This window comes from Halichoerus grypus, chromosome 8 (genome assembly GCF_964656455.1).
Source record: "Halichoerus grypus chromosome 8, mHalGry1.hap1.1, whole genome shotgun sequence".
Classification (NCBI taxonomy): Eukaryota; Metazoa; Chordata; class Mammalia; order Carnivora; family Phocidae; genus Halichoerus; species Halichoerus grypus.
The window spans coordinates 119099443-119120629 of NC_135719.1; the positions used below are offsets into that span (position 1 = coordinate 119099443).

Sequence of the window (21187 nt, forward strand, 5' to 3'; positions counted from 1 at the left end):
CCCTAAGATTTGACCATTTGATAAAGATTCTGACTTTAACGTGAAGGTCCTGCAGCTTCTCTGAAAACCCCTTGGATGCAGCACCATCTGCACGAGTCCAAGGACAGAGCTCAGATCGGGCTCGGCCCTACAGCGGGACAGGGGTGGAAGCTGCCCACCCTCCAAGCAGGGTCATCCATGGAGGCGCCACCCCAGTGGGTGCCCACGACCGGCTTCCTCCATCCCCGCCGAGGAGAAGCGAAAGGGCAAGAGTTGGGACCTGAAATTCACTGTACGCATATGTGTTTGTGGCCCTGGAGGGTGCATCCCCCAGGGCCCCCCCCACCCCCGCACTGAGACCAGTGAAGGATGAGAGCAAAGTGCAATGGGCTGCTGAGCTTGGCCTGGCCCTCCCCGGCTCCTCCCCAAACAGGAGCCTCAACCTGCCCCACCTGTCCATCTTCCCCCCTTCTCCCAGCCTGCCTGGCCAGACCCATTACCTCGAGGAAAGGGCTTTAGTGGGGCATGTCCGACCCCCCCTCTACCCCCAGCATCACCATGACCTGTACCTGGGGAGTTCAATCCCACCCCCGGGCACTTCCCTTTCCCTGGGCCCTAAGTGGGCCACATCAGCAAGCACAAGACAAAAGAGAAAGAGAAACCAAAGCCCACATCCTGGTAGCACAGCCTGTGCTCTAGTCAGCCCTGGGAGCCCGCTGCTGGCTGAGGGGCCCCCCTGGCAGATGAAGCCACCGCGGTCCGAACAGGCTCCCTTCCGAGGCCGGCCTGGCACTGGACACCTCCTGCTTCCTGGTCTGCAGGCTCTTCCCCCAGGGAGCCAGTGGGGGCTGGACGAGGAGGCGATCGTCCAGCAAGAGTCCCACCTCTGCCTCTAAGTGCGCAAGCTGTCCCCAGCCCCCTCTGACACTCCCTGGCCCCTGAGAGCAGGCCCCTGGTGTAGATGGCATGAGGCTCTTTTGTGGACTGCAGGGCCTGAGCTCGACGTTTCTGGAGCACAGCAATGTGTGAAGAGCCCTTATAGCAACTAACGTGGGCAGAACTTACACTTTTTTGAGTATATCATCTCTCACGATTCTCCCAAGACTCCTGCAGAGAGGGCAGGAATCATCCCCTGCCCACCCCAGCCCCACCCCTCATTTTAGAGATGAAAACACTGACTCTCGGGACATTAAGAGATTAGGCCAAATCTATACATTTGACTCAAACCCTGGTCCTCGGGCTTCAGAGTCCCCCTCTCCCCACACAGCATGCCTTCAAGCTGCTTTCCATGCGCCTGCCTGCGTGCACCTGTCTCCTTCACTATCATCTACTTAGTCGGTTCTGTAAGCGGCTTATTTGTAAACAGACAGCCTCAGTCCATCCATCCAGCTTCATCAACAGGCCCCGGGGGCTCCTCTGAGAACCTGCTCCCTCTTCACTCCTTTGTGAGGCCATCCTCCTAAGCCTCCAGCTAGTCCATCACTGATGTTCCCACAGGACTTCGAACATCCTTGCCCTGAAACATCATGTCCCATCTGAAAGTTATTATTGTCAAAAAGGTTCCCCCTCCACACAGTGAATTCCTCAAGACCAGGGAATTTCTTTTGGATGGATGGACAAGCCAGCTTGAGAAGGGTCCAGCCAAAAATTCTTGGGTGATTGCACTATCCAGTGTTATTAACTAAACAGGGATGTCTCGCATTCTTCCCTAATCTTTAGGCCAACGTCATGAAAGGGCTGTCTCCCACAAAGCACCATAAATGTGGGTTTCCAGTGGCAGGGCTATCTCTGCAAATGAGGGAAGAAAGGAGGATGCTCGCTCTCCTTCTCCCACCTCCAAGAGCTATCACCTGGACCGCGAGGTGTGGATAGATGAGGGGGTGCCTTGGGTCCGGGCAACACAGAAGACGTGTCACCCGAGGAAGCGTCCCAGGCGTCCCCGGAGAAAGTGCAGGCTCCTACGTGGGCAAGGGGCCAGGCTCGGGCTCAGGTCAGAGAAAAACAATGCCTATTCTGTTATTTCTGCAACGTGTTGGCACTCTCAAAAGGCACATCCAGTTTTCATGCACAGAGCATTCATTGCCCAGAGAGGTTTAACCATCAGCGGCTGGCAGGAAATTCCCTCTGCATCATTCTCTCCCCTCCCCTATGACTATTTAGGGTAAGCTGGGCTTGCGGGATTGAATCTCCACTTCTCTGACCAGAACCTAAAAACCAAACCTGCCCCCACTCTCCCCGCAATCTCCATGGCCCAGAACCTAAGCCAGGAAGTGGCAGGCAAACGCCATCCCTTCTTCCCCCACCCTCCCCTCTTCCTCAAATCTCCCCTACCCCAGGTGCCCACGAAGTAAAGAGGAAATGCCCCCAGGACCCACTGGGGGAGCTCTCTGATTACTCCAAGTGCCCTGCTTCTTCCCACAAGACCCCGAACCACTGCTCTTACTTGTTCTGTAGTAAAATCAACCCTGAACACAAGTGGATTTGGCAACTTCCCAAGTGGAGAGACCATGCTAAGGTACAAATGCAACGGGAATTCCAAATCCCCCCAGGGGAAAGCCTGTGTCTGCTCAGCTCCCCTGGGGAAGCAAGGAGCCCCAAGCCCTTGGGCCTGACTGGCATAGGGAAGGTTGGTGGAGACAGGAGACAGACCGCCCACACACTCCATTTGACCCCATCCTTCCACGCCATGCCCCCTCATTTTGGGATCTGGGTTTCTCTGCCAGCCGGACAGCTCACCACTCTGTCTTCTGTCTCACCTGCGGGCTACTCTGTCCTGTCACCCTCCTCTCCTTCCTTCCTCCTCCCATCCAGCCCCTCCTACCTTACGCGCCTTTCTCAATGTCCCCTTCTGAACAAACCCAGACCACCCATCCCCTACACCCTGGAGGGTGGTCTCTGGCCCCGTGCCCCGTCCCTTTCCCTCCCATCCTACCCCCGGCACTGGGTAGCGGCCGCTTGCTGCCTGAAAGGCTGGACAGCTGCTGGGCTCCCTAATTCGCCGCCTGGCTGCCGTCCCAGAGGAGGGCATGTGTTACGGTAAAGAGCTGCCGCCCCTCCCCTTCATCAATAATCCCCTCTGCAGATCCCAGCAGGCGGCCGCTGAGGGGCCCTGGAATCCTGGTCACGTGAGACCAGCAAGGCTCCTCCTGGCAGCTGCAAAGGGACAGTGGCCTCACAGCCCCACCGACTAAGTGACCAGGAATTTATCTAGCCCGCCTCTCCCTAGCACTGCCCACGTCCTTCGGCTGTGGCACAGGTGACGCCAGCAGCCCACACCTTTGCAGCGATGGGACACTGCTCCGTTGTTGCCTCAGCAATGGAGGCAGAAAAAAGGCCCCCCGGGTCTTTTGGAGGATAAGCCTGGGCTCCCTGAGCAGCACGACACCCAGGGTGCTGCTTTTCCCAGCTTCCTACAGCCAAGCCACCCCAGAGATTTCTAAACAACCAGAGACCTCATCCAAGACGTCCTGTGGAGGCTGATTTGTTTATTCAAGGTGCTGTATTCCAGTGGTCAGCAAATATTGATGGGGCACCTGCTGAAGGTCAGGCACTGAACTGAGTGTGAACAAGACGATGTTCCTGCCCCCTGGGAGCCCACATCCCTCTGGGGGAGACAGACAATAAAGCTCCTTGACTTACTGGAATGTCCGATAGCAGGCCACAAAGAAGGGGAAAGGCCAGTGCAGACAGAGAAACTGGATGCTAGAGGGCAAGTCTTAAACTTCTCTAAGGAGGTAGCGTTTCGGCATAGATCAAAAAAGATGCAAAGAAGCCTTTCAAAGAGCTTTGGAAAAAGCATTCCAGGCAGAGGAACGGTAAGTGAAAAGACCCTGAGGGAGGAGCGAGCTAAAAAACAAGTTTGAGGGGCGCCTGGGTGGCTCAGTCGGTTAGGTGTCCGACTCTTGATCTCAGCTCAGGCCTTGACTGAGGCTTGTGAGTTCAAGCCCCACCTTGGGCTCCATGTTGGGCATGGAGCCTACTTTAAAAAAAAAAAACAAACCAAGTTTGAGAAAAGCAAGGCCAGCGCAGCTAAAGTTGGTGTAATTACAGGGCCAAACATTCCCTGCCCCTGATGGCAAAAGTCATCTGGTGGTCTCCACGGGGCCAGATGGGCCAGGGCAAAGCCCCAGTTGCCAAGGAAACATGCCCCCCAGACCTGGAGACTCCCCCAGTGGGCAGAGCTGGAAACTGCGGGTCCGGGCAGCTGTTTGGCAATGCCCTTATTAATAAAGAGAGGGAAAGTGAAATCTTTTGACCTGTGGTCTGGAATTTCCACCTGCTTCTCATCAAAAGAATCGAAGTAACTTTACTAGGGCCTTCTCTAGCCTGAGTGTTTCACTTTAACAAGAAAGTCAATGTTCCTTTTTAACTCCAGCTAGCTTAAGTTTTCTGTCACTTGGAATCAAGAAAATCCTGACTAACACAGGTGATTTCCCCACATCTGGATCATGCCTCTTTGGCATGAGAATCACGTATCTGAGTGCCAACTGCCCACCTCTGTCACCATGCAAACTGGTGGCTCTGCCCTTGCAGACAGTGAGGGGCAGAACTGAGAATAAGATAGGTCAGGTGCCTATCAAGCTGCGTCCATCTCAGCAGGATGTCTATAGCTCTGGAGGCTCCAAATCTCCCTTCTGGATGCTGCCCAGACTTTGTCATTTCTCCTTGATTCACGTGACCCTTGCCAGCAACCTAGCACACCTTGATTATCTTCTAGAAAGAGGACATGAGAAAACTAGAAGCCGGGAGGTGAGGCCTAAGCCAAGAACAAGTAATACACAACTAGATTGTTTTTCTACAAACTCCAGAACAGCACTGTCCAATTTGATAGACACTAGCTACATGTGGCTATTTAAATTTTAATTTTAGGGGTGCCTGGTGGCTCCATCAGTTAAGTGTTCAACTCTTGATCCCAGCTCAGGTCTTGATCTCACGGTTATGAGTTCGGTCCCTGTGTTGGGCTCCATGCTGGATGTGGAGCCTACTTTAAAAAAAAAAAATTTAAAAATAAATTTTAATTTTAACTTCTTAAAAATGAATAAAATAAAAAATTCTGTCCCTCAGTTGGACTAGCCACATTTCAAGTGTTTCATCTGAACGGACACCCCTGCCCTCCCTCTCTTCCTCAGGCTCAGCCCTAGTTAACCATTGTGAGATGGAAGGGGCGGGGGACCGTGAACCCTTGTTCCATGAAAGTCTCTGTCCGCTGTCTGAACAGTGACTTACATGACTTACATCCGAGAGCCAGGAGAGGCTCTTGGTGAATGAGGCCAGCCCCTGGGTCTCTGGCTATAACTCAGTCTAGGGTGCTGCTTGGAGTGTTTAAAAGGTCCAGACCATTTATTAGGCAGCTCCTGTGTGCCAGGCAGTTTCCACACAGGCCATCGCATTGATCCCCCCCACAAGTCTGTGAGGCACACATTAACTCGGATTTACTCAGGAGGCAAGCAAAGCTCAAAGAAGTTCAACGACAGCTAGAAAATGGGAGGGCCCAGGTTTTTACCAGCACTTTCTTCTCTTATAAGAGTCACAGGAGATGGGGATGTATGGACAGAAAATAGGGGACTTCATTTACCCACAACAACGGGCCACCCACAGTTGACAGTGGGTGCTCACGGTGGACAGTCTCATGTGAGCTGCCCCCCCCAGCCTACTCAAGTCCACCCAGGGGCTTGGGAGAGCTGCCTCCAAGGGTCTGCCCATGAAGGCCCAGTTACTGAAAGACATCACATCAAAACCACAGGAAGGCCACACTACAGAGGACAGATCTGAGGTGGTAGGGGTCAGAACCCAGATACGTGGCATTTCTCCTGGGCAAAGAAGGGAGGGGCATGATAAAATGTTGTTATAGAAAACTATACAAACCACGAGTTCCTTATCCTTGCATCCCCGTGTCCTGGATAAAGCATACAGTAGGGACTCAATATCCAAGTGCTGAATGGGGGACAGGACAAGGTGCAGGTCCTCCATGAGTGAGGAGGCCTGGCCAAGAGGAGCCTGAAGGGCAGAGACGCTGGGGGGAAAGATGGGAATGAGGTATTCTGAGGGAGCTGTGATGGTCTCCGTCTGCTCTACATATGACCCAATCCGAATGTCCCCTTCATTTAAGTAATGGCCCAGAGGGCAGGCCCCCATACACCAGGCTGGGTCCCCACTGCAGCTGCCAGGCACTTCCACCATGAGTGTAAACCCAGCAGCCCTGACCCCTCACTCAGCCTCTCGCTGGACAGCTCCATCTAGAGTGAAAACACTGAGCCTTGCAACATGTTCAAAATATGGCTCCAAACAGCACTTAGGCAAGAGTAATTAAAGGGATGTTATCACAGTCAGTCTCTCATTAGCCACGTAATTAGACTGCTGAAAATAATTAACATTCCTTTTGACAAAGGAAACAGAGGACCCATTACATCCATTAGGACAGCCTCAAACTAGCCTGAGGAAGGCTGAGAAGAGAAGTCATCCCCTCCCAGTCCTGCACAGGCCAGAGTCAGCATCCGGTAACCCAGACCTGGTGGTGAGTCCTGCCCCGGCCGGGAGGCCCCCAGCTATGTATTATGGATAACAATAACATGCTCGCACACACTCAGAGAAAAGCCCTTGAAGGAAATGCATGACTATATCAAGACAGCAGGGCTGGGGCATGTGCCTGCCTCCCCCGTGGCCCCAGAACATGACAGAAGAGACATTTTCTAGGAAGAATAAATCCATAACAGCACCAGAAAACAAGAAGGAATGATACGGGCTCCCTGAAGATGGTAAGATGGTAAGGTAAAAGGAAATCAACTGGAGAAACCACAACCCCCCAAAATAAAACCATGAAAACAAGTAATCACAATAATAATCCTAGTAACTGGCGCTCATACAGTGCACATCTATGGCAGACACCAGTCTAAGAACTTTGCATGCATGATCTCATGTGACCCTCACGTACAGGCCATTATCCTCACTTTATAAATAAGACCCAGATTTACCTAGCTTTCCCAAAGTCAGAGTACTAATAAGTGTTGGGTTAGGATCTGAACCCAAGCAAGTGTGGCTGAGGGTTCTGTGTTCAGTCAGGAGAGTGGCTCTGGGGGCTTCAAGTTTGGAGCAAGCTCATCGGGGATGGGGGCGGGGCACGAGAAGCCCTGAATGGTTGGTGATTGGATCTGGAGCAGCTGGGCAAGTGGGCCCCTACCCCACCCGTCCACCCAGGTTTGTACCCGGACACTGGGGCAGGGAGGCAATGGGAACACCTAAGACACCAGTCCCTAGCAGGCACATCCCACCCTCCTGCCCACAACCAGTGACTGGCACAGAACTGGGATTCGCAGAGTGGTGACTGAAAAACCTCACAATACAAAGAGAGGAACACATAACCATAACTCACCAAACATTTGACAAAAACCAAAACCGTCAAAGAAGCTCCAAATTTGAGAACAGAAGTTATAGGTAGAAAACAGAATAAATAAAGTCAACAGAATGAAACATTTTTAAAGGTACAGTTAATATCCCCTGAGGGATAAGAAGGGCTCCTAAATCCATGAACCAAAACAAGTCTGATACCAGAAGAATGTTAAAGACCTTACAAGTGAAGGAAATACACCATGGTTGACCAGTTATCTCTGGAGGAAAGAATGATCTCATTAAAATTTTTTCTTTATATATGTCTGCTTTTCTGAACTTCCTATACTGAATGCGTATTACTTTGAGAACTGGAAAAGTTATTTTTAAAATGTCCGCATGAAGTAGGAACTCAGTAAGATTTGGTCGCACAGTCGATCCTGCCCACCGCGCCAACACTTGGCCCTATCCTGGCCGGCCCATAATTCACTGCTCCCCAGTAACACCATCCACACCCCATCTCCCCGCCTCTGTGCACACAGCCGCCCTCCTGGAGTGCCCTTATCTCTCCTCCCTGTTTACCCATATTTGCTTGTTCTTCAGTGCCCACTCAAAGATTACCCTCCTTAACGAAAGATCCTTGCACCCCCCTTAGCCCATTCATTCCTCTTCCCCAAACTCCTAAGGGCACCTATTTCTCCAGGGACATGGGACAGCTCTGGTTGAGCTGCCTGGTGGGGTCATAGTGCTGACAACTTATTTGCACTTTACCTTTCAGCGAGTCCAAGTCTTGTCTCCTGACTCCATCCTAGGCTCCTTAAAGACACCGAGAGGGCACGAGCCTTCTTTTTACGCCCCACTGTGCCCAAGTAAAGCTGAGATGCTTTTGCAAGAACATGCTTACACGCCAGTTGAATAAATGACAAATGAGCTGCTCTTCCTGGTGGGAGCAGAAGAGGCAGGCTACTCCGGAAATGCAGTTACTCAACAGGGCTGGGCACCTGTGTGAGATCCCGGAAATGGGCCACCTGTTTGGTCCCAGACAGCTTTGAACTACCCCTTGCCTAGGATCCAGAAATACCTGTAAACCCAGAGAGTATGGCTGGTAAAACTAGAGGCAAAATGTTGATGAGCAGGATATTTATATGGTCTTCAGGTGTCTCCCCACAGATTGATTAGTAGCAAGGCAAATTAGTAAACACACAGTGAAGAAATTAGACAACACCTTGACCAAGAGCTCAAACTTAACATCACACATAAGGGGCAGATGGCCAGACAGTGCCTCTGGATGTAATGCACTGAAAAGAACGCAATGTCATTCATTATGTCCCCATCGGGAGTGTATAACCCAGTGTCTGAACATGAGGCAACATCAGACAAAATCCAAAGGGAAAAACATTCTATTTTTTTTTTAAAGGGGGAGGACAATGTTATATTCTTCGAAAATGTCAATGTCCTGAAAGCCAAAGACAGGCTCTGGAACAGTTCTAGATGCAAGGGGACTAAAGGGACATGACCACTAAATGCAGTATGGGATTCCAGAATGGACCTTGTACTGGAGAGGGGGGAAAAACCATAAAGGACATTATTGAGTCAGTTGACAAAACTGGAATACCGCCAGCAGATTAGATAAAGTATCATATCAACATTCAATTTGCTGAAGGTTATATAAAATGATATTCTTATTCTTAGAAAACCCACACTGAAGGGTTTACAAAGAAAGGGCCATGATGTAGGCAACGCTCTCTTAAATAGTCCAGAGAAAGGGAAGAGAAAGGGAACCTAAGTGATAAAGCAAATGAGGCCAGATGTCAAAAAGACTGAATCTGGATAGAGTATATTGGGTGTTTTGTACTAGTCTGACAGCTTTTCTATAAGTTTGAAATGACTTCCAAATAAAAAGTTTTGGAGAAAAAAAACACAACAAAGGGGCCCCTTCCACCAGACGGTGTGGGGCAGGGATGGAGCAGACATAGAGGGTGAATCCAGGGATGACATTAGTCATCACATGTAGGCATTGGGCACAAAATTTCCACCTCTGCCAAAATTTCCTCTCCCAGTTTCGACCTCCCCTTTTCTTACTTCTCCATCCATTTACTCCTTCCTCTCCCCAAGATCACCAGTCTTCCAGGAGGCCTCCCTACTAATACCAGAGGGCAGGACTGATTCACCTTTTGGGTCTACTTTTTTTTTTTTTTTTAAGATTTTATTTTCATTTGAGACACAGAGATAGAGAGAGAGAGAGAATGAGCAGGGGGAGAGGCAGAGGGAGAGGGAGAAGCAGACTCCCCGCTGAGCCAGGAGCCCGATGTGGGGCTCGATCCCAGGACCCCAGGACCACGACCTGAGCCGAAGGCAGGCGCCCAACCATCTGAGCCACCCAGGCGCCCCTTGGGTCTATTCTTATTATATGTAGTTAATATCTTCTGGGGATGTTTTGGCATCTCTTTTGTCCACAAGCCCACCATAAGGAGTCAGGTTATATTTGTTAAGCCACAGCCTTCGAGGTGTTATATGATATTTCTTCTCCCCAGACCCCCCAGATTTTGTGGCTAGTCCTATTCATATGGCTTTTCTTTTAGGCCTGTAGGCCCTATTCCTCCCTTTGGAGATCTCACACAGGCTTTCTAGGGTGCGTGCCCCATTTCCCACAGCCCACCACCATTGCCACCACCTGACTCCAGAGTAAACCTCCCTCCCACCACACACACACACACACACACACACACACACACACCCTGGTGTCCTCAGTCACAGCTGGGTGTGGTCCCAACACACAGTTACCGCTGTCTCTTGAAGCAGCCTCCCTGGGGGCTAAAGGGAATCAAGCAAACCATCACATTGTACAAATTCATTTATTAATTCAGAAGTCCTTATACACATCTTTTATGTGCAGACTACTCAGCGCTAAGGAGGTTGGAGTATGAAAACTGAAGCACAAGAGTGGGGCTGGTTGTTTTCGAAACACTGGAAATATAAAATCTTGGAAATCCTACTATCAAACACCAGAAAACTAATTGTAACAGTAAGTTTCACTTCTCACAGTGCTTTTCACTTAAGCCCTTTCAAGTTCATCTCATTATTCATGCATTCATTCACATGTTCAGTAAACAATTACTCAGGATCTGTGTTGGGCCACCAGGGACACGAAAAGGCTGGAGAGGCAAAGGCCCTTCTTGGGCCACAGGAAGCTGCCATTCTACGTGGCCCTGGATCACCCGACTGGCCTGGGCATACATGCTTAGGGCGCCTGCCGCGATGGGGCACCAATGAAAATTATTTAAAAGGAGAGAAAATGAGAGGGAGTCAGAAAGAAGCTATTATGGCTTCAGTGCACCAATAAATTTTGCTGTTTCTAAACACATGACTCTATCTTAGAACTTAGAATTATATTAATTTATGTTTAATTATTTATGGGACTATAAGTGCATCAGTGCTGACCACCTCCAAAGATGTTGATCCAGCCTAGACAGTAAGTAGAGGTTGCAGTCCTGAATGCTGACAAGAGTCGAGCAGCCAACTCAAATTATTGAAGATATATAAGAACTATTCTATTAAGAAAGTAGGACTAAGGGTGCCTGGGTGACTCAGTCAGTGAAACTCTTGATTTTGGCTCAGGTCATGATCTCAGGGTCGTGAGATCGAGCCCCGAGTCTGGCTCCTCACTGAGCGAGCAGCCTGCTTAAGATTCTCTCTCCCTCCCCCTCTGCCCCTCCACCCCATCTCACGCTCTGTTTCTCTCAAAAAAATAAAATAAAGCACACAGGACTGACAGGACTTGGCAGGGATTTCTAGGGAGGGGGCGCGAGTCAAGGGTGACACCCAGACTTTTGACTTGGGCAATAGCAGTGTCATTCTCTGAGAGAAGAGGATACAAGGAGAGGGGGAGAGATAACCCACTACGCGCTGCCTTTCAGATGCTCCAAGTCTGAGCTGCCCACAGCCTCTGGTTGGAGGCAGGTCAAGGGCCCTCAGCTGGATGAAGCAACACAGAGCGAGGCTGCTGGGGAGAAGGGGAGAGCGGTGATATCTGGGGCTGACCGAGGATAAGGCACTGTGAAGGGGTCTGAGCAAGGGCCAAGGAGGTAGGAGGATCCCCAGGAAAGGACCCCGTCAGGGAGGAGGGAGCTGGGGGGTGTCAGGGGCCATGGTCAACTGCAGAGGCAAGTCAGACAGGGGCTGGAGAGATTTAGCAGCACGGAGGTCACTGGGGGCCATTCAGTAAGGAAGAACCACCACAAGAGGAGGTGACTGAGACAGTGTGTACTGATGACTCTTGAGGATAACTCTTTTGAGAAGTTTGCTTGTGAAGGGATGGAGATGGAAGAGCTGCTGGAGAAGCAGCGATGAGGGGGTATCCTTTCTCCCTTCCTCCTTTCCTAGATAACAGAGACCTAAGGAGGCTGAAATGCTAAGAAAAAAACCACACAGCAAGGGAACACTTGTAGATAGGAAAAGTGCTGTGGGGTACACACGGATGCTCTGGCCATGGAGGAGAGCACAGCAAGCCCCAATCCCAAATGCCAGCAGGACACATGCATCATCATAACCCCCATCACGAGAGGAGAGCCAGGCATCCGGAGTTAAGGTCATGCAAACACTGAGGTGCTAGAGCCCAGACCTGGAACACAGTCCTTCTTCCAGACTTCCAGACTAGTAGTTCTCAATGGGGACCCCAGGGTTGGAGGGAGCCTCGGTCAGCACCATGGTGGATGAGGGTGCTTACAGGTCCTTAGAGGTGGGAATCCGGAATTCCCACAACGGTCCACAAACAAACTCTCCCACATGACTTTAGAATGTTCCACTGGATATTCACAGAAGTGAAAAGCCCATTTATAATCATCTGCATCTAGAACCAAACTCCCTTTCTGAAATAAACACAGAGGATTTTTGCATGGTCTTAACATATACTGAATTGTCTGGGAATGCCATCACAGTGCAATTCGAGGCGATACTGTACCTCATATTCTTTGGAACTTGACCAAGAGTGGTTGACCATCTGGGAAAATCACGTCAACCTCAGCGGCAGCTCTCCTGGTATCTGAGTGATGGGTATTTGTGGCTGTTATACTCCGCGAGTCTATGTACACGCTCAAGCATCTGACTTCTTCCTTCTGTTTCCCGCGTAGTCGTCCCCAAGCAATTACATACTAGAATACATGACATTGTATTGTAACTAACTTTTCCTTTATTTCTCTTTTATGTTACATTTAGGGTATTATATTGATTTTTTTTAACATGTGTATATGTAGGTCGTATTATTTAGGAGTTTTATTCAGGGTAATCAGAAGGCATTACAAATATTTGCTAGACAAAAAGGGGGCACCATTCCAGATCATGTGCCCCTAGAATCAAGGGGAAACTGCAGTGCCAAGGCGAATCAAGGGGTGAACAGAATCACAGTGGCTTCAAAAGATCATGCCATGGAAGAAATTTAACGATCTGTTACGGATATCGGCACGAGGCTCCTGAATGATGGGTGTACAGATAATGTGGTCAACTTATGGGGTGTAAGAAAACTATTCAATTGGGCACCTTTGGGAAATTTCATCTCCATGATTAATTTAAATTATACTATATCTCAGCATTTTCCTGCCTAAGGATGATGGGTAAAAGACCACAAGGCATCCATAGGGCCTGGGAAATGATAAATAGTTCAATGTCTGGAGGCAAAGATGTGTTTAGAAGAAGTCAAAGAAATAGGTGCCAGGATTGGTCTGGGGAACATCTTCTTAATGGATGAGAAGATGAGTAAACAGTATGTAAGAGGATGCTTACGGATATTTATGGAAAATGCTATATGGTGAGGAATCACGGACAGGAATAGGGATAGAGAAGTGATCTCAGAGGACCTCCACTAGGTTAAAAGGCAGGCCAGAAATACTTCGGGCTCAGATTCTGAGAGGGATGGTTATTTAATGGTGGGAGAAAGATGGCCTGAATTCCCATAAGCACACGCATCACTGCCAAATAAGGACTAAGGGCTGGAAAAAAAAAAAAAGGTATCTTTCAATCAAGAGGGGATAGCTAACTGATTCATGAGTCCTCCCCCATCTGAGGACAGCCAGGGCCTGGGAAAAGAGGAAGGGAGCAGCCTGCCAGCTTGGAGTGCCAATGGAAGGTCCAGAAACAAGACGTCTGAGCCTGGCTCTTCTACAAACACTTGCAACTCTATCACCTCTCAGTTCCCTCATCAAAAAGATGAATAAGGGGCGCCTGGGTGGCTTACGTGGTTAAGCGTCTGCCTTCGGCTCAGGTCATGATCTCAGGGTCCTGGGATCGAGCCCCGCATCGGGCTCCCTGCTCAGCAGGAAGCCTGCTTATCCCTCTCCCACTCCCCCTGCTTGTGTTCCCTCTCTCTCTGTGTCTCTCTCTGTCAAATAAATAAATAAAATCTTAAAAAAAAAAAAAAAGATGAATAAAACACAATGGAGGGGCGCCTGGCTAGCTCAGTTGGTAGAGCACATGACCCTTAATCTCAGAGTCATGAGTTCGAGCCCCACATTGGGCATAGATAGTACTTTTTAAAAAAACACACAATGGAACGCTTTAGATTCCATCATTGTACATTTTTCTATTGTTTTCATGTTTTCCCAGGAGCATCTGTGTGTGTGTGTGTGTGTGTGTGTGTGTGTGTGTGTGTGTGTACATTTATTTATTTATTTATTTAATGTCAGGTCAAAGTAGCTGTAGAAACTATCAACCAGACTGACTCTCACGTGAGTAGCTGCATCACGTCCTAGAAGGAAGTAGAGGAACCAGGCTCACTTGGGCTCCAAAAAGCATCCAGATATAGGAAATGTCTCCAGGAACCAGTTTACAAGTCTCTCTGGAGAGCTGATTCAGCCAAGGAGCCGACAGGACCCCACAGGTTGAACTGAGCCGCAAATACTCAGCAGGTAGCTCCCACTCTAAGGACACACCAGTTCATCCCAGAAACAGGGACATGGGAAGAGGAAAGCCTTGGTTCAGGAGTCATGCAGGGCTGGGATTAGGTAAGGTGGGTGAGGCAAGAGAGGCACAAACTTTAAGGAGACACCAAAAACACTTACAAATCAAGTTACACGATCTCATAATGCAGTATTTTTAAAAAATCAAATTGGTAAACAAAGTCATGTTGCAATCAGAGCCGGGATTAGGGCAAGGCCGACCAGGCAAGGGCAACGTGAGGTTCTCTGATGTTAGACGTGTCCTGCTTAACAAAGGCCAGTCCCACCTGCAATGCCAACAGCACCTCTGTGGACAAACACTACCCAGCACCACCATCCCTTATCCCAAATTCAGAATTCAGAATTTTTTAGATTTTAAGAGGTGATGTAGAACACATCCCATGGATTACATAATCCCCACAGCAGGGTTTGGGGCGAGCACCTCAATTTAGCACATTAACATTTCTGCAGTCAGACCTATGAATAGTCACGCTCTGCAAAGAAGATACGTCCTGAGCCGGTATTGCCATAACGTGAGTTAAAGAAAAGTTTTTTGGTTTTAGAACGTTTTAGATTTTGACACTGCCGATAAAGGCGTGTGGGCTTTAACAGCATTACATTAGGTCTCTCAAAGACAAAAGGCAGCAGGTTGAACCCAAACATTGATAACCCAGAAGAAGACGAATCACAAAAGTTGGTCAAGACCAGGGCAGACTTAGAGCAGTGTTTCCCACAAGTCAACCAACTAATAGTCAATCCATTTTGTGTGTAAAACCTTGTGCAGAGTCCTGGGAGGTAGAAGACCGGCAAGACACACAGTTCCTGCCCTCAAGAGCTTAGAGGTTAGTGGTGACAAGAAGGTAAACATAAATCATGGTATACTGAAAACTGAAGGGAGCTAACCCACACTCTCACTTTACAAATGTTGAAACCATTACAGGAGGGGAGGATGGAGGGCATGGGGAAAAAGGTGATGCAGATTAAGGAGGGCACTCTTGATGAGCACTGGGTGTCCTCCGTAAGTGACGAATCACTAAATTCCACACCTGTAATTATTACACACTGTGTGTTCACTAACTGGAATTTAAATACAAATTTGGAGGAAAAAAATGTTGAAACCAAGGTTCAGAGAGGTCTCAGGTCTTGCACAAGTTAGCACCAGGCAGTTAACCGCACAGAGAGATGAGAATCTGGGTTTGCTAACTGCCCTTCACTACTCTTTGCAGAAAAGCACATAATAATTGCCAATATAGTAATGAAATACCAAGAGGAGTAAAAGATCCCAGCTGAAGTGGTTTTGGTCAAATACACCCTTGCAGCAAAGATGAGTCTGACTTGGAGAAAGGACTTTGATTTGGGGAGGCAGAAGAGCAGAGGAGGGCCCTCTGGGTGGGGAAAAAAGACATGGGGCGGGGCATGAGTCTCTCAGGGTCCTTGCACAAGGGGATAAGGCTCCTGTAAAGGGCAGAGGAACTGCCAGAAAGGCAACGCGGAGAGCTTGAATGCCACAGTGAAGAACCTACACTTACGTCCCTAAGGCAGCATTTGCCAACCATTTGCTTTTCACCTCATGACTTATGGCTGCCCACCACCCTTGTGGGCAGAGACAGCATGGAGTGGGTCAAAAAAGCACGCTCTGGGCTCAGATTCTTCCCATCTGAATCCAGGCTCTGATGCCAACTCTATGACCTTGGACAAGCTGCTCGACCTCTCTTTGCTCGTTTTGTAGAATGGAAATAATAAAAGCATCTCCCCCACAGGGGTTAAATGGAAGAGCATGTTTCTGGGACTGCAAACAGTACCTGGCATTATGAGCACTCAAGTATTAGCTGTTGTTAACCTTTTTATTTAAGTTAAATTTTTAAATATGTGCTGCAGCCTTATCTTGAGCAATAGTATCCGTGACGTCACGGGCTTCTTGTGACAATTATGGTTTTGATACACATATAGCTAGAGATTTTCATTTCATCATATGCAAGAGAAGGCTGGCATGAGACCCGAGCAGGTCTTGTCCAAGAGGGCCACCCAGACAGACTGTAGGACCTTAGCTGGAAGAAGCTTGAGGTAAATCACTGGGTTTTATGGGCTGATGAAAGAATAATGATCTAGAATAGAGGATAATTTGCTCTTTTCAAGACAATCAGAAGTGAATGATCCCAGCAACTGGGTGGGGAGGAGTCTCTGAGGAAGCCATGAACACAGCCCCAAGAGAGAATCAGCATCAAATACCTGCTAGGCCGGGGAAGCTGAAAGCCAGCAGACACCAGTACTGCCCAAGTAAGCCGTTTCCTGTCCCTCCCAGCCCAGTGACAAAGGACTGGACAGAGTAAGTATTGAATTGAGGCAATGTTTTGTGACTTACAGTGACCACAGGACCTTCTACTGCCTAAGAATGACCCAGACTGTTATGGGGCCTGAGTTTTCATCCCAGGACAGGAAAAGAACGAATCCCACTGAATAAGCATAAAGGGACAGTGGGAGACAAAATTAAGTCACTTTCTGAGTACAACCCAATAAGTCTTGTTTCTCTGTACTCATTAACTCATTAGAAACATAGCTATTTAAATGAAATGTTTTGTCCCTGTACCAACTGAAATCATCTCTCATATTCCCAGTGGTATGGTAACCACTCCCTGGAAATAATGGGATTAAGGACAGTAAGGAACCAAGAGGAAAAGCAAGGCAGGCGGGGACAGAAAAGATTGGTTTGGTGGGTTCAGTGGGAATTCACTTGCTCCTCAACCTTGAATATGATGAAATGAAAATCGACGATGTACCAACAGACAGCAGAATCCAAGGGTCCTTGGACAAATGGCTTTGTTCAAAGGGAAATTGAGATGACCCAAATCCATGAACAGAAATGCTGTGACTCCCTGAGTTCCTGGGCTGAGCTTCCAGGGGGAGTGAGGGCCGCCAGAGGAGGCATGTTCTCACTAACTCCAAGTCACCTGGAAAGCATCGGTCAAAGCGCCACGGTCCCAGAGCCTTGGGCTGGGGGGCTGGGGCGTGGATTCTGGGTTGAACCATGCCCTAGAGTCTGCCAAATCAAGTGCAGAATGTGCAACATACGCCAAAACACAACTTCCCTGCTGCCTTTGGCTGGGGACAGTTGGAGGATGAGGGGAGTGTGAAGTTTAAGTGTTAAGACAAGAGACAAGGCATGCTCCTCACAGTTCAGGAGATGGTGAATACAGGGTAAACAGATGCCACCTCTCAGCTGCCCCACTTAAACAGTCAAAGGAGGAATGACCTAACCCAGTCCCCCTTCCCAAGAAGGGACTTAACTCCTGCTCTTTGTCCCTTAATTTGGCTTCTTTCTCCTTCAACCCCACCTCTGTTCTCCGAGCTCTAACTTCCTACAATTCTAGACCAGCTGAATTATTCCCTGAGAAAGGACCAAGTCGTCCAGACTCTGCTGGGTCAGCCAGCATTACTGCTGGAGGAGATTTACAGAATCTCTCTTTCAACATTCTCATCTTACATATAAGGAAACGAAAGGCCAAAGCACTCATGTCATGTGGCCGGAGTCACTGAGCCAAGAGAACCCAAATCTCCCTGCCCCCCAGGATGATGCTCCACTATACACCATCATGCTAACTCTCAAAGTGGGGTCCGCTTACCTCCCCAGACCACCACCTCAATCTTCATTCCTCTTCCACAAACACTTCACAATGGTAGAAGAGCCTTAGAGTTAATTTGCCTGGAACAAATATGGATGAAAATTATGAGAATCATCTCAATGAACTAACCCGTGACTTTGAAGGGAACACTCAGTGGCCACAAATACTTTCTCAGAAGAACAGGACAGTCCAGTGCTTGCTACCCTTTGCAGAGTATACCTGGGACCCCAGAGTCAGAATCAGGTCTCCACAGCTGGACTCTAATGATGAGCAGGGGAAGGCCCGGAAACCAGGTTGGAGGATGAGGTCTGGAGTCAAGAATCTGCAAAGATAAGCCATTATGACTAGTGGCAGTAGGGTGACAGAAAGAAAAACGCTGCCCAGGGAGTCTGTTCAGTGAGAGAAAAATTTTGGCATCAAAATGAAATGGGGTTTATGAGATACATTCCTATGCCAAGCAGAGAGTCTGTTCCCCTTATAGTAACTCCCAGGCCATCTGGTCTACTTCCTCAGTGCAGGGTACCAACCTCTCTCTCCTTCCTGAACATTCATTGGGATGTTGTTTTTCAAATAAGATTCTGTACTTCCATCTCCTTTTAACTAGCTGTGTTTAATCCACATCAGCTCTCCTTCTTCTATCTTACTGACACTATCTCCACGTTAACTTTCTCCTCAAGACTTGTTTCATGCCCTGATCCAAGGTTATAGAACACAACAGAATCAGACAGATTCCCAGCTCACATTCCAGTTTGGGCACTTCTAGTCGTGTGACATGTGCAATCACTTTATCTTTCAGAGCTTCAGTTTTTCCAGCTGTAAAATGGGGATAATTAGTAGTAGCTATCTCATTGCCGTGAGAGAAAGAGAACATATGTCAAGTGATTAGCCCAATGCCTGGCATACAGTAAGTCTTTAATAAATGGTGGCTGTCACTGTTATCATTGTTATGATCACTGAAACCAGCCGAAGCTCCATTTGTGGAATTAAGGCTCAGAGGGCTGAAATCGGCTGTCCAAGATCACACAAGTGAATCAGGGAGGGATCCAAGATTTTCCTGATTCTGGAAGGTTTTGCCAAGCATCGGCTCCTGCACAAACGACATCATTGCCTAATGACCTAGAAATCTGAGTATCTGATCACATCCATGTACCACAGCTGATGATTTAACAAGCACTCACCATGTGCTAGAAACTGTGTAGACGCTACGAAAGCTTCAAGGCACCTATAGGTCATCGTATGGAAGTCATTCCCTTGTTTGTAGCAGGCAAAAACACAGTTAGAAAAACAAAAATCTGGAGCTGCTCCTTGTGTTACCCAGTGCTGACATATTTCTTGTCCATATTTGTTTTAAGAGAGAGCTGAAAGTAAGACCAATACCCTGGCGGCCTTAGTCCTGGCTTTCAAAAGGCCTTTTGGATTGGGAATGAGAGGGAGGGGGGAACTACAGACTAGAATGGGATCTGGCCAAGGATGGCTATAAAAAAGAAGGTAGGGTTTGGCAGTAGGCTAAAAATAGGTCCCCACCATTGCTCCAAAGCACATCGATTATTGTCTATAAGGTGGGCTTCTCGAGGCACCCGGGTCCGTCCCTCCACCGCCCGTGCAAGCACTGAAACCATGGAGCCCAGGAAGCACATTTTATCTTGAAGCATGAATCACCCTTCAGAAGTCCAGAAAAGAATCCTCTCTTTGTGGCTCTTCAATCTCCTTCTTGGCTGGCATCCCTAGATCCTCGGGGCTGGTATCGAGGCCTTAACGAAAACTCAGGGTGAGTGACCTTTCTGATGGAAACGGACCATTCCAGAATCTCATGTGATGGGGTGCCCCTTAAAAACTGAAAGGAAACAGTGAATGAATGAACCAGCTAGAAAGCATTCATCATTCAAGCTCAACTGCGGAAGCAGTCAGAAATGGCTAATCCAGTGTGTTCTGAAGGCGGGGCTTCCAAAGTAGAAAGGAATGGCAGAAAATGCTCTCAGATTATGCGCCCCCACCCCCCTTCTATTAGATCTCCCTACATGAGGTTAGGATTTGACAATGCAAGTCTTATTTCTTTTAAAACTGTTATGCTTCTAAAGGATGGAGCAGCAGGAAGGAGCAACCTGAGACCCAAGTCCTGTCCGTGTACACTGTTGGCCCTAATTTCAAGGACGCTGTCCCTTCTACAATACCAGTCACACTGGGGCCAAGAGCCCTGAAAGGATATCAAGCTCTCTGTTGGGGAGCCAGCAGAGTAAAGGATAATGGGCAGCTGGATGGTCAGAAACAGAAATTGGCAATGACTTCGGTTACTCCTCACATTGCCAGACAGGACTGTGACCAACCCCAAAGATAGAAACACCAACATCAGAGGAGGGTAGAAAGTTACCTTTCAGAACCATCCTTTGAAGGAGCAGGGGACCAATACCACTCTGTGGCCTCAACCCCACTAAATGTATATATAGGGGGATTGATGTTAAAATGAACATTGAGGACAGCCTTGGGTGGAGGAGAGTAGGAGCCCACACCTGCAGGATGGGTGTGAGCACAGGCAAGAGGGCAGGCCCTCCTTTTTTATCTGGGAATGAGACCTGACTGATTCAGCTTCAGCTCTATCCAGGGATGTGAGTTGCAGGGGTGACAGCCACTTCCTTTTCCTTAAATCACAGCAGCATGGAGCATCCCACAGTGCAGAGTCTGAGGCCCATGGGCATCAGAAACCAAACACTGGGTTCCTAAACTCCATCGGTGGGTCTTCATCTTATCAGGGACTCCTCTAGTGCTTGAGTCTCAAACACGGTGAAATCGCAGGAAAGGAAAACTTGCCCCCCATAGACCGTCACACATACCACAGCCACTGGCCTAACTCTCAGTGTGGCTCAGTTTCCCTAAAGGGAAACCATAACCAAAAGTGCGGCCTCCTAGCCCGTCCCCAAAATCCGCTTCCGCTTCACTTTTCAAATACAAAGCCTCTGACTTCTGAGATGGGGTGGTAGAGCAAGCAGAAGACCTGGCCAGAAAGGCTGTATTTCTTCCTGACATCCCTTCTGACATTCCCTCCTTAGCCAGGTGTTGCCACAAAGGGAGCTGAGAGTTTGCCAAGACAGAAATTATCCACACCTTAAAAGGAATGTTCCTGCAATAAAAGAAAAAAAAGAAAGAAAGAAAGAAAGAAAAAGAAAACCCAAACCACCTTGCCTATAAATCGGGGGTGAGGGGAGAAGGTAGGAGGAAAGTAAAGGAATACAAATTTGAAAATGGCCAGGCTGTGCGGGGAGGGGGGGGGGGGGCGGGCTTAGATTTCCCTTCCCTCAAGGACAGCCAGATCTGATATGGCCTCTGATAAGACCAAACGGC

At 48.6% G+C, this 21187-nt stretch overlaps 1 protein-coding gene across 7 annotated transcripts in view; it reads right to left on the reverse strand.

Annotated features, from left to right (window-relative positions):
- Window positions 1–21187, reverse strand: part of TMEM229B (transmembrane protein 229B) — a 38613-nt gene that overhangs the window by 14325 nt on the left and 3101 nt on the right. Inside the window, exons 1-3 of one of the 7 annotated variants that reach the window (XM_036071174.2) lie at window positions 19511–19685; window positions 18071–18173; window positions 17852–17931 (exon numbers count right to left, since the gene is read on the reverse strand). The exons of 4 other annotated variants lie outside the window; for them this stretch is intronic. The gene's annotated coding sequence lies outside the window, so the exon portion shown is untranslated. Of the gene's footprint in view, window positions 1–17851; window positions 17932–17980; window positions 18174–19510; window positions 19686–21187 lie in introns of those variants that run through there. 2 more of the 7 variants (XM_036071171.2, XM_036071170.2) reach the window with 2 other exon arrangements.